An 8334-nucleotide genomic window follows, 5' to 3' on the forward strand; every position below is an offset into this window, starting at 1 on the left:
ATATATGGGGATTAATAGTGTAAATCATTAATTCTTATATATGTGGGCTTATGATCCAAGATTCCTTATGTTGGGTTTAACCCATGTGGTGACCCATGGATACTCCATGGAGGTTAAAACCCATGGAGCATGAGGAATGGGTAAAGTCGTGAGTTACATGATGTAACCCTAATAGCCACACTATATAAAGACCCCTTTAGCTCAAGAAATTGGCACTAGTGATACATATATGAAGTGTCTTCTTCTCATGGTTATTCCACGTGTTGATGATGTTGTGTGAACCATTTGAGGTGTCACACTTGCGGCACTAGGCTCTCAAGCTTCATGGAGTCAAGCTACATCAACAAGGTATGTATTCTATCCATTTTATTACCCAAGTATGAAAAAGATTGTATGTTAGTTCGGGTAATGCTTTGGAATATTCATATTTGCATGTATAATAGAGAAAACATAGATCCAAGGTATTTAGCGTTGCATGTACACTTAGGAGTGTTAGAATGCTCAAAACCCAACAGTGGTATAAGAGCCATGGGTTGTTTTCTGTTATATTGATGCAAATGTTTTATTTTCAAAGTTGAAAAAAAAAGGAAAAAAAACATGGTGTTTGTCAAATTTTAAGATAATTACTTGTTTTTGTGAAAAACTAATTATTTGTAAAATTTGAATCATTTGCTATATGAGTTGAATTAGGTCAAATTTAGTAAAATATAAAATGATCTGATTATTTTATTAGTTTAAAGTTTGATCTAAAGAGTTTTTTTTGAAACTTCCATAAGTTATGGATATGAAAAGGTTTTAAAAAAAATTTATTCAAAATTTTTATGGAGTTACAAAATTTGGTGTTAATGTTTTAAAAGAATTCCATAACTTATTCTTAAGTTATGGAACATGAAACATTTCATCATAAAACAATCATTTAAATCCATAAGTTACGGATTACCAAAAGTTTTATGTTTCTTTGATTTATGAGTTAGTTTAGATTAATGGAAAAAAATTGTGTTTTAGTTGTTTTCAATCCTAATTAATCTAGAGGTAGTTCATAAAATGTGTTCCTCAAGTTACATAAAAGGTCACATTTATGAATCTTAAAACTCATAAAAGTGTCATTGGTTACATAAAAAATGAAGAGTCTTTTCATTAAATAGTATTATAACTCCATAACTTGTCCTCAAGTTATGGTTGTTTAAGAGTCACTTCTTTAAAAGTGTTATTAAAGAATAAGAGGTCACATAAAAAATGAAGAGTCTTCATTTTAATGAACCATTAAATTCTTAAGTTATGAAATGAAAAGTTTTGAATAGCTTCAAAAACTTGCCCTCAAGTTTTGGAATTTGAAAAGTTTTCTCTTATGAATACTTTAATTCCAAGTTAAGCCCTTAGAATTTTAAAAGTTAAAATTCAACCCTTATACTTTATAATATTATATATATATATATATATATATATATATATATATATATATATATATATATGAATGTATGTATGTATGTATGTATAAGAGCAAGTCAGTCTTACCATTAGTAGGCCTCATTCACGAAGCCGGTCTATAAGGGGGGTATAAGGTTGTTGCCTATAAAATGGTAGTTTAATGGGTGTCCACTCTCACCCACCGCTTCCTTGACTGGTGGAGGGTCGTTAGCCGAACAGGTAGGACAAGGACTATAATTCTCCCTTCATTAAAATTATTAATGATAAATACTAAGTAACTAAAATCCTATTAATACCCAATCTTAGTTACTTAGGAAAATGTGAATTTGGTGCTAGCCCATGAAATTACACTTTGCACTTTGCTTAAGTCGGTTAGTGGAGTGTGTGTGGTTAACTGACACACTAGCTTGATTTAACAAGTTAAGCAAATGGTAACTTAATATTTATCATAGTATCGGTGGAGTGTGTGTGGTTAACCGACACATCGATTGAGGGGTAAATATTAAGGGTACCAAGTATAATTTCATGGTTACTTCACACCTTGTTTTGTGATCCTCGGCATCCCAGTCACAAAACATGAAGGGCACACTCGAGAATGAAACATGCCATTGAACAATTCAATGAATCTCAAAAGATCTAGGAGTTTCAAATCCAAGTAAAACCTAATTAAATTATTTTGTTTTCATGGTTGAAATTGGTGAATCGTCATTCGCCTACCTTCAAATATTTTATAGCTTGGATTACGGCATCCCTCTTCCAAGTTATAAAATTATTGTGTTGGGACCTAGCCTTAATATTTCATATTGGGTGTTATATTAAGGACTTTAGATCAACTATCTTGAATATCTCCCAAAAACATGTCTAGTCCAGATATTTATGATCTTCCCAAATCTCTTGGAACTTCACTTCCTCCACCTCCTCCAATTATCCTCCCTAACCTACAAGTTCAAGGTCACTTAAGACCTATTGGCAAGCAAGGTCTATATGTGATCACATCTTGGAGATGAAGTCACATATTGACAAGACGGGAGAGTTGGGTGTCAAAGTCTTAAGAAAGTTGGTTGTTCAATCACTTTCTAAGTCACATAGTGAGTTCCTTTGGGACTACTATTAAACATACTATGACAAGACCCTTAATGATTTTATCTATTTGCTTGGTGCTGCTGAATCAGAAATGATTTAAGGACTAGTAAAGCAAATTTGATTAGAAGATCAACTTTCCGAACCTTCAATGGACATTGACAATGGTTACATTGGATACCCAATAAAAGCCTTCTCTTCCCAATTGAAAGGGATTGGCCATAGTCAACTCAGTTGACCAAATGGTAAAGAGAAAGGCTAAGTCTGAGATTGTCCTATGTACCAAAGGGTCCATATGGTTCTATTGCCAAAAGGAAGGAGCATTGGTTGCGAAGCTGCCAAATTTACCTGAAAGATCATAAGGCTGGTAAAGTCAATAAGTTTGACTCTGCTTTAGGTAAAGTCCACTATATAACTCAGGTAAGTTTCTATTATGAGATTCTGATTACATGATGTGACTGGGTCACATGTTGATGTTTTAAGAATCAAAGGAAAAGTGAAGGAAACTTAAAGAAAGAGTATGCTGAATCTGATCGCGAAGATGGATTTCTATCGCTTGATTGAAGATCGGATTCTTGAGTTACTCTTAGGAGTTATGATAGAATGTTAGGAAACATGTAATAGCATAGTTTTCATTCAAAGTTGCATTATACGGAAAAGTGTTTCCGCAAAGTTTTAAAATAAATAGGAATTTTTTTATTTATTTTAAAATATCCTTACAATGGCATTTGTGAAAAGGTGTTGCTTATATGATTCCATTAATAGCAAAAGTGGAAATATGAATTTGATTCTTTCATTTGTGGTAGTGTCTAAATTTACCAAACAAGGAAAGCTTCTCATCACCCAAGTTTTCAATTGGATAGAAACTTGGAATCATACAAGTTATACACTATAATGAATGAGAACTTTCAAGCTTTGGAAAATTAAGACTAGTTCCTTGTTCACATTTATATGTGAGTCAAGTGAAGGATAAAGGGATCGAGTACACATTCTTGTGCACTAGTCAAGTCCACCACAAAAGATCGATAAGACTATTCGTCATGATTTACTAAAGTTTCGTAAATATGTTTATACTTACAGGTTTAAGTATAATTCTGAGCATTGAGTGTATGGCAGAACGAATGAGAAGAATCAAATTAGGCAGAAGGATAAAAGTTTCTCAAATCTGAAAAGATGGGAGAGTACTTTAGTATCAGGTTTTGTGATCATCTTAATGATTTAGAAATCATACCACAATTAGTCCTCTAAGGAAATCTTAGTGCATTCTTATGAATAAAAAGAGGAATCTTGAATTGTTGGAATGGTTAAATCAAGAAGATGAGTCATACTTCGTTCCAAAACAAGTCTTAGAGTCATACTCCAAGACTGTAAGTTGGGTGACATGTCTTAAAGAAAGGTTTAAAACACTTGTCAAATGTAAGAGTAAAAGTCTCCTACTCTTGTACATTTGAAATTGGTAAGTTGTGATGTTTTGGATAAAACAAAGACCAACTTAGGCCAATTGCATGAAGTGTTTGTCTTGATAAAGAATCCGCACTATCTCTTGAATATTTTTCAAGATAGTCTTATATGTCAAGAGGACAGTGGGGGTCTTAAAGATCCTGAAAAAGTATTTCAAGATCTAATCAAGAATAAAAACCTGTAGTCTGACACTAGCACACGACGTGAGGTTTATAACCTATCATGTTGACATATTTCTATTTCTGTGCCCATTCCGGTTAAGGTTGGCTTTGCATATGAGTTCTTAGAGTTCTCAATTGGTTGCATAACAACTTGGAAGCAATGGCAGGCCCTTGAGCTGCCAGGTGGCAAGAAACTAAGATTGAGTTCAGTCCATATGAGTTTGGATTTGTCATTATCCTTGTCTTGTGACTATGGTTTTGACAATTCACATGGATAAGAACAAATACACCATAAAATCTAAGGGTCATAAGTTTTCTCTCCGATTCATGAAAATGATGGTGAAGAAACACTTCCACCAATTAGATTTGAACCAGATAGAAAAATGTCTAAACAATTGAGACAATGATTACGGCATCCCTTTTCATAGTTTTAAAATTGTTTAGACACACAAGTGTGCTATCTAAGGAATGGTGTATGATTTTGATAAAGTTTTATAAAAGCATCTTATATCAGAAATCTGAACTTTGGTAAGAAAGTCAATAAAGTATTGATTTCTAGAATTCCAGGTGATTTCTGAGTACATGTCAAAGCTAGTGGGAGCATAAGTGTTATGCTAATAATCATCATGTTAGTGGGAGCATGATAATTAAAATAAGTATTGCAAGTTAGCAATGTTAATTATAGAAAACAAAAAGTTTAAATTTGTGAAGTTGTAAGGGTTGAAAAGTTGTTTTGCTATAATTAAGGGAGAGGAAATTATACTTCATTTCAAATCTAACAGCTTAGATAGTGAGATTTTAATCAAGTTTAGTCAAGTATATATATGAATGTAATGTTGGAATGGTTCAAAATAAGTAAATTATATATATGGGTCCATTATTTGCATTCTAAAATTTGATTATGATTATGGCATCCCTTTTCATAATCTGAATTATGAGAACTTGGCAAGTCATGTGATATAATATTCATCCTTTCTAAATTTTTTCAAAATGCTCAGAGCATTAAGAGGGAAAAGTCTAGAATTGGATATGACTAAAATGATTAAGCAATTGTTGAGGACAATCTAAGGTTTACCAAATATTGGTTAATCAAGGACAGTTGGAAGTATAGTGTTAATTCTGGAAGGACAGTAGTGACATAATCTGTAAGGAGGCAACTGTTGTTCAGAAGTGATAGTAAAAATGGAATATGGAAATGTTTCAAAGTTAGAAATTATTCAATCTATGTAAGATTATGAAACTTAATGCAAGAAGGATGTTTCCAAGGAGTTAATCTCCTTTGGAATGCTCTGTAATGTTTGTTGTCAAGTCTTCGTGACTTTGTGCATAATCATTACAAGAGGATTAATGAATATAAGTTTACAATCTAACAGATTTCAGTAAATGGCATGAATTTGGAATTCTTGCATTTGCAGTAAGGAATTGGGAGTGTGAAATGAGAATCATTGGAAGTATGCTCAATCGATCTCTTTCACAAAGTAAACATCATAGACAAACTTAGTTTGCATACTTGGTGTATGGCATGACTAGTGTTTAGGGAAAAAAACATAGTGTACATGCTTGGAGCATGGGACAACTATTGTTTTTAATTCAAGTATAAAGTTGATAGATGAAACAATATGCAATGAATAATGTGTAATTATATGGTGATAAATAAAAGGTGTTTTATTTATATTCATAAGTTCTGAGACCATATTGGATTCAATTATTCTTGTGTTTCATTTTGCATGTTTTGACTTCCAGAATAACTAGGTCGTTCTTCCTGAATGACTAAGTTATTCAAACCATCCACAGTCGATAATACGTTGGAAGTAGGTATTAAGGCAAGACTGTCATGAATTGGGTTTGTAGATGTCCAAGGTATGGGACATAGCCAAGTGGTGCTACAACATTCATGAGTGCTCATAAGTTCTGAGTATTGGATTCAACCCACGCTCATTGGAATCACCTCATGGATTTTATCACGAGTGATCATGAGACAATAATATCTTATATTCTTCAAACCTAGAGATATGAGTTGTTACTATGAGTTGGTTATACATTCATTGCACGAAACCGCATTGGTAACTCGATGTTATAAAATGTGCCTTTGTGTATGATTCAACAAGTAGTAGAACAAGCCATATGAGTCAAAGTTTATCCATTCCTTTTACCTTTGGGATAAAAGTGATATTTTTGGGCCCCTCGATGATTTAATGATGACACATGTGAGTGCTTGGCCAAGCCAGGACTGATTTTATCTGTTCAATCAGTCAGTCGTCATGAATCGGAAATCGGGAAACAACAAATGGACATAGAGAATGATTTATAATCCATGTCTCAGTCCATATGATATCTAGAATGGAGGAATATATGATCCCTTATCTAATGGACAAGTCATTGACAAAGGTCAGAGTTCATCGACAAGGTCAGAGTTCGACAACAGCTTTTGAGAGCTACGATTGCTAGTTAGGTTTTGAAGTCATAATCAATAATAGTTTTAGACTTATACAAGTGGGAGACTGTTGGATTAGTGTCTAAGTCCATAACTATAATTGGTATGTACTTGACCCGACTCGACATGGTCCATTTGGGTTGCATGGCATCAGAACATTTAGATAGACCGTTTGTGAGAAGAGGACATTTGTGACATATTAATATATTATAAGTTCTAATATATTAATATGAAATCATGTTATTTAATTAGTATTGATCAATAATTAATTTGGACTTAATTTAGTGATCAAAAGAGACTAATTAAATATATGGGGATTGATTGTGTAAATCATTAATTCTTATATATGTGGGCTTATGATCCAAGATTCCTTATGTTGGGCTTAACCCATGGATACTCCATGGGTCACCACTATATAAAACCCATGGAGCATGAGGAATGGGTAAAGTCATGAGTTATATGGTGTAACCCTAATAGCCACACTATATAAAGACCCCTTTAGCTTAAGAAATTGGCACTAGTGATACATATATGAGGGCTAGCCAATTTGAGCATGAATTGTCTTCTTCTCATGGTTATTCCATGTGTTGATGATGTTGTGTGAACCATTTGAGGTGCCACACTTGGGGCACTAGGCTCTCAAGATTCATGGAGTCAAGCTACATCAACAAGGTATGTATTGTATCCATTTTATTACCCAAGTATGAAAAAGATTGTATGCTAGTTAGGGTAATACCTTTGAATATTCATATTTGCATGTATAATAGAGAAAACATAGATCCAAGGTATTTAGGGTTGCATGTACACTTAGGAGTGTTAGAATGCTCAAAACCCAACAACCTAATCCAATAGTCTCTCACTTGGATAAGTCTAATAACTATTATTGCAAGTACAACTTCAGAATTCGATTAGCAATCGTAGCTTTGAAAAGCCGTTGTCGAACTCTGATCTTATCAGTAACGCGTCCTTTAGATAAGGGATCAAATATTCCTCCATTCTACAAGATATCGTATGGACTGAGACATGGATTATAATTATTCTATCTACCGATGTGTTGTTTCCCGATTTTCGATTTATGACGACTGACTATAGACTACAATTGAACACATCAACTTAGTCCAGGCTTGGCCAAGCGCTTAGTGTGTCATCATTAAATCATCGAGGGGCCCACTAATATTTCTTTTATCCCACTTTGGGTAAAAGGAACGGATAAACATCGACTCATATGCTTGTACTATTTACTCATCAAATCACATATAACAATGCGTTTTATAACATCGAGTTACTGATGCGTTTACGTATTATCAATGTGCAATTGAGTCGTAAAAAAACAACTATATGTCTCCGTTTCAAGAATATAAGATACTATCGTCTCACAATCACTCGTGATAAAATCCATGAAGTGATTCAAGTGAGCGTGGGTTTAATCCAATACTCAAATCTTATTACAGGAGTACTCATGAATACTACAACAAAAGCTATGTCTAAACACTTAGACAATCTACAGCCGGATTCATGACAGTCTTACCTCATTACTTACTTTCAAAGTATGATTGATTGTGGATGTTTGAATAATCTTATTATTCGGGAACTCAAAACATGTGAAGTGAAACACAAGAATAATCCAATCCTATATGGTCTCAAATTTTTTTTTTGAAAGAGTGGTCTCAAAACTTTTGAATATAAATAAAACACTTATTATTTAATCACCATATTGATTACACATTATTCATTGTATAATGTTTCGATTAACCAACTTAATACTTCAAT

The sequence above is a fragment of the Lactuca serriola genome, chromosome 5, assembly GCF_051521515.1.
Source record: "Lactuca serriola cultivar US96UC23 chromosome 5, Lser_US96UC23_V15, whole genome shotgun sequence".
Classification (NCBI taxonomy): domain Eukaryota; kingdom Viridiplantae; phylum Streptophyta; class Magnoliopsida; order Asterales; family Asteraceae; genus Lactuca; species Lactuca serriola.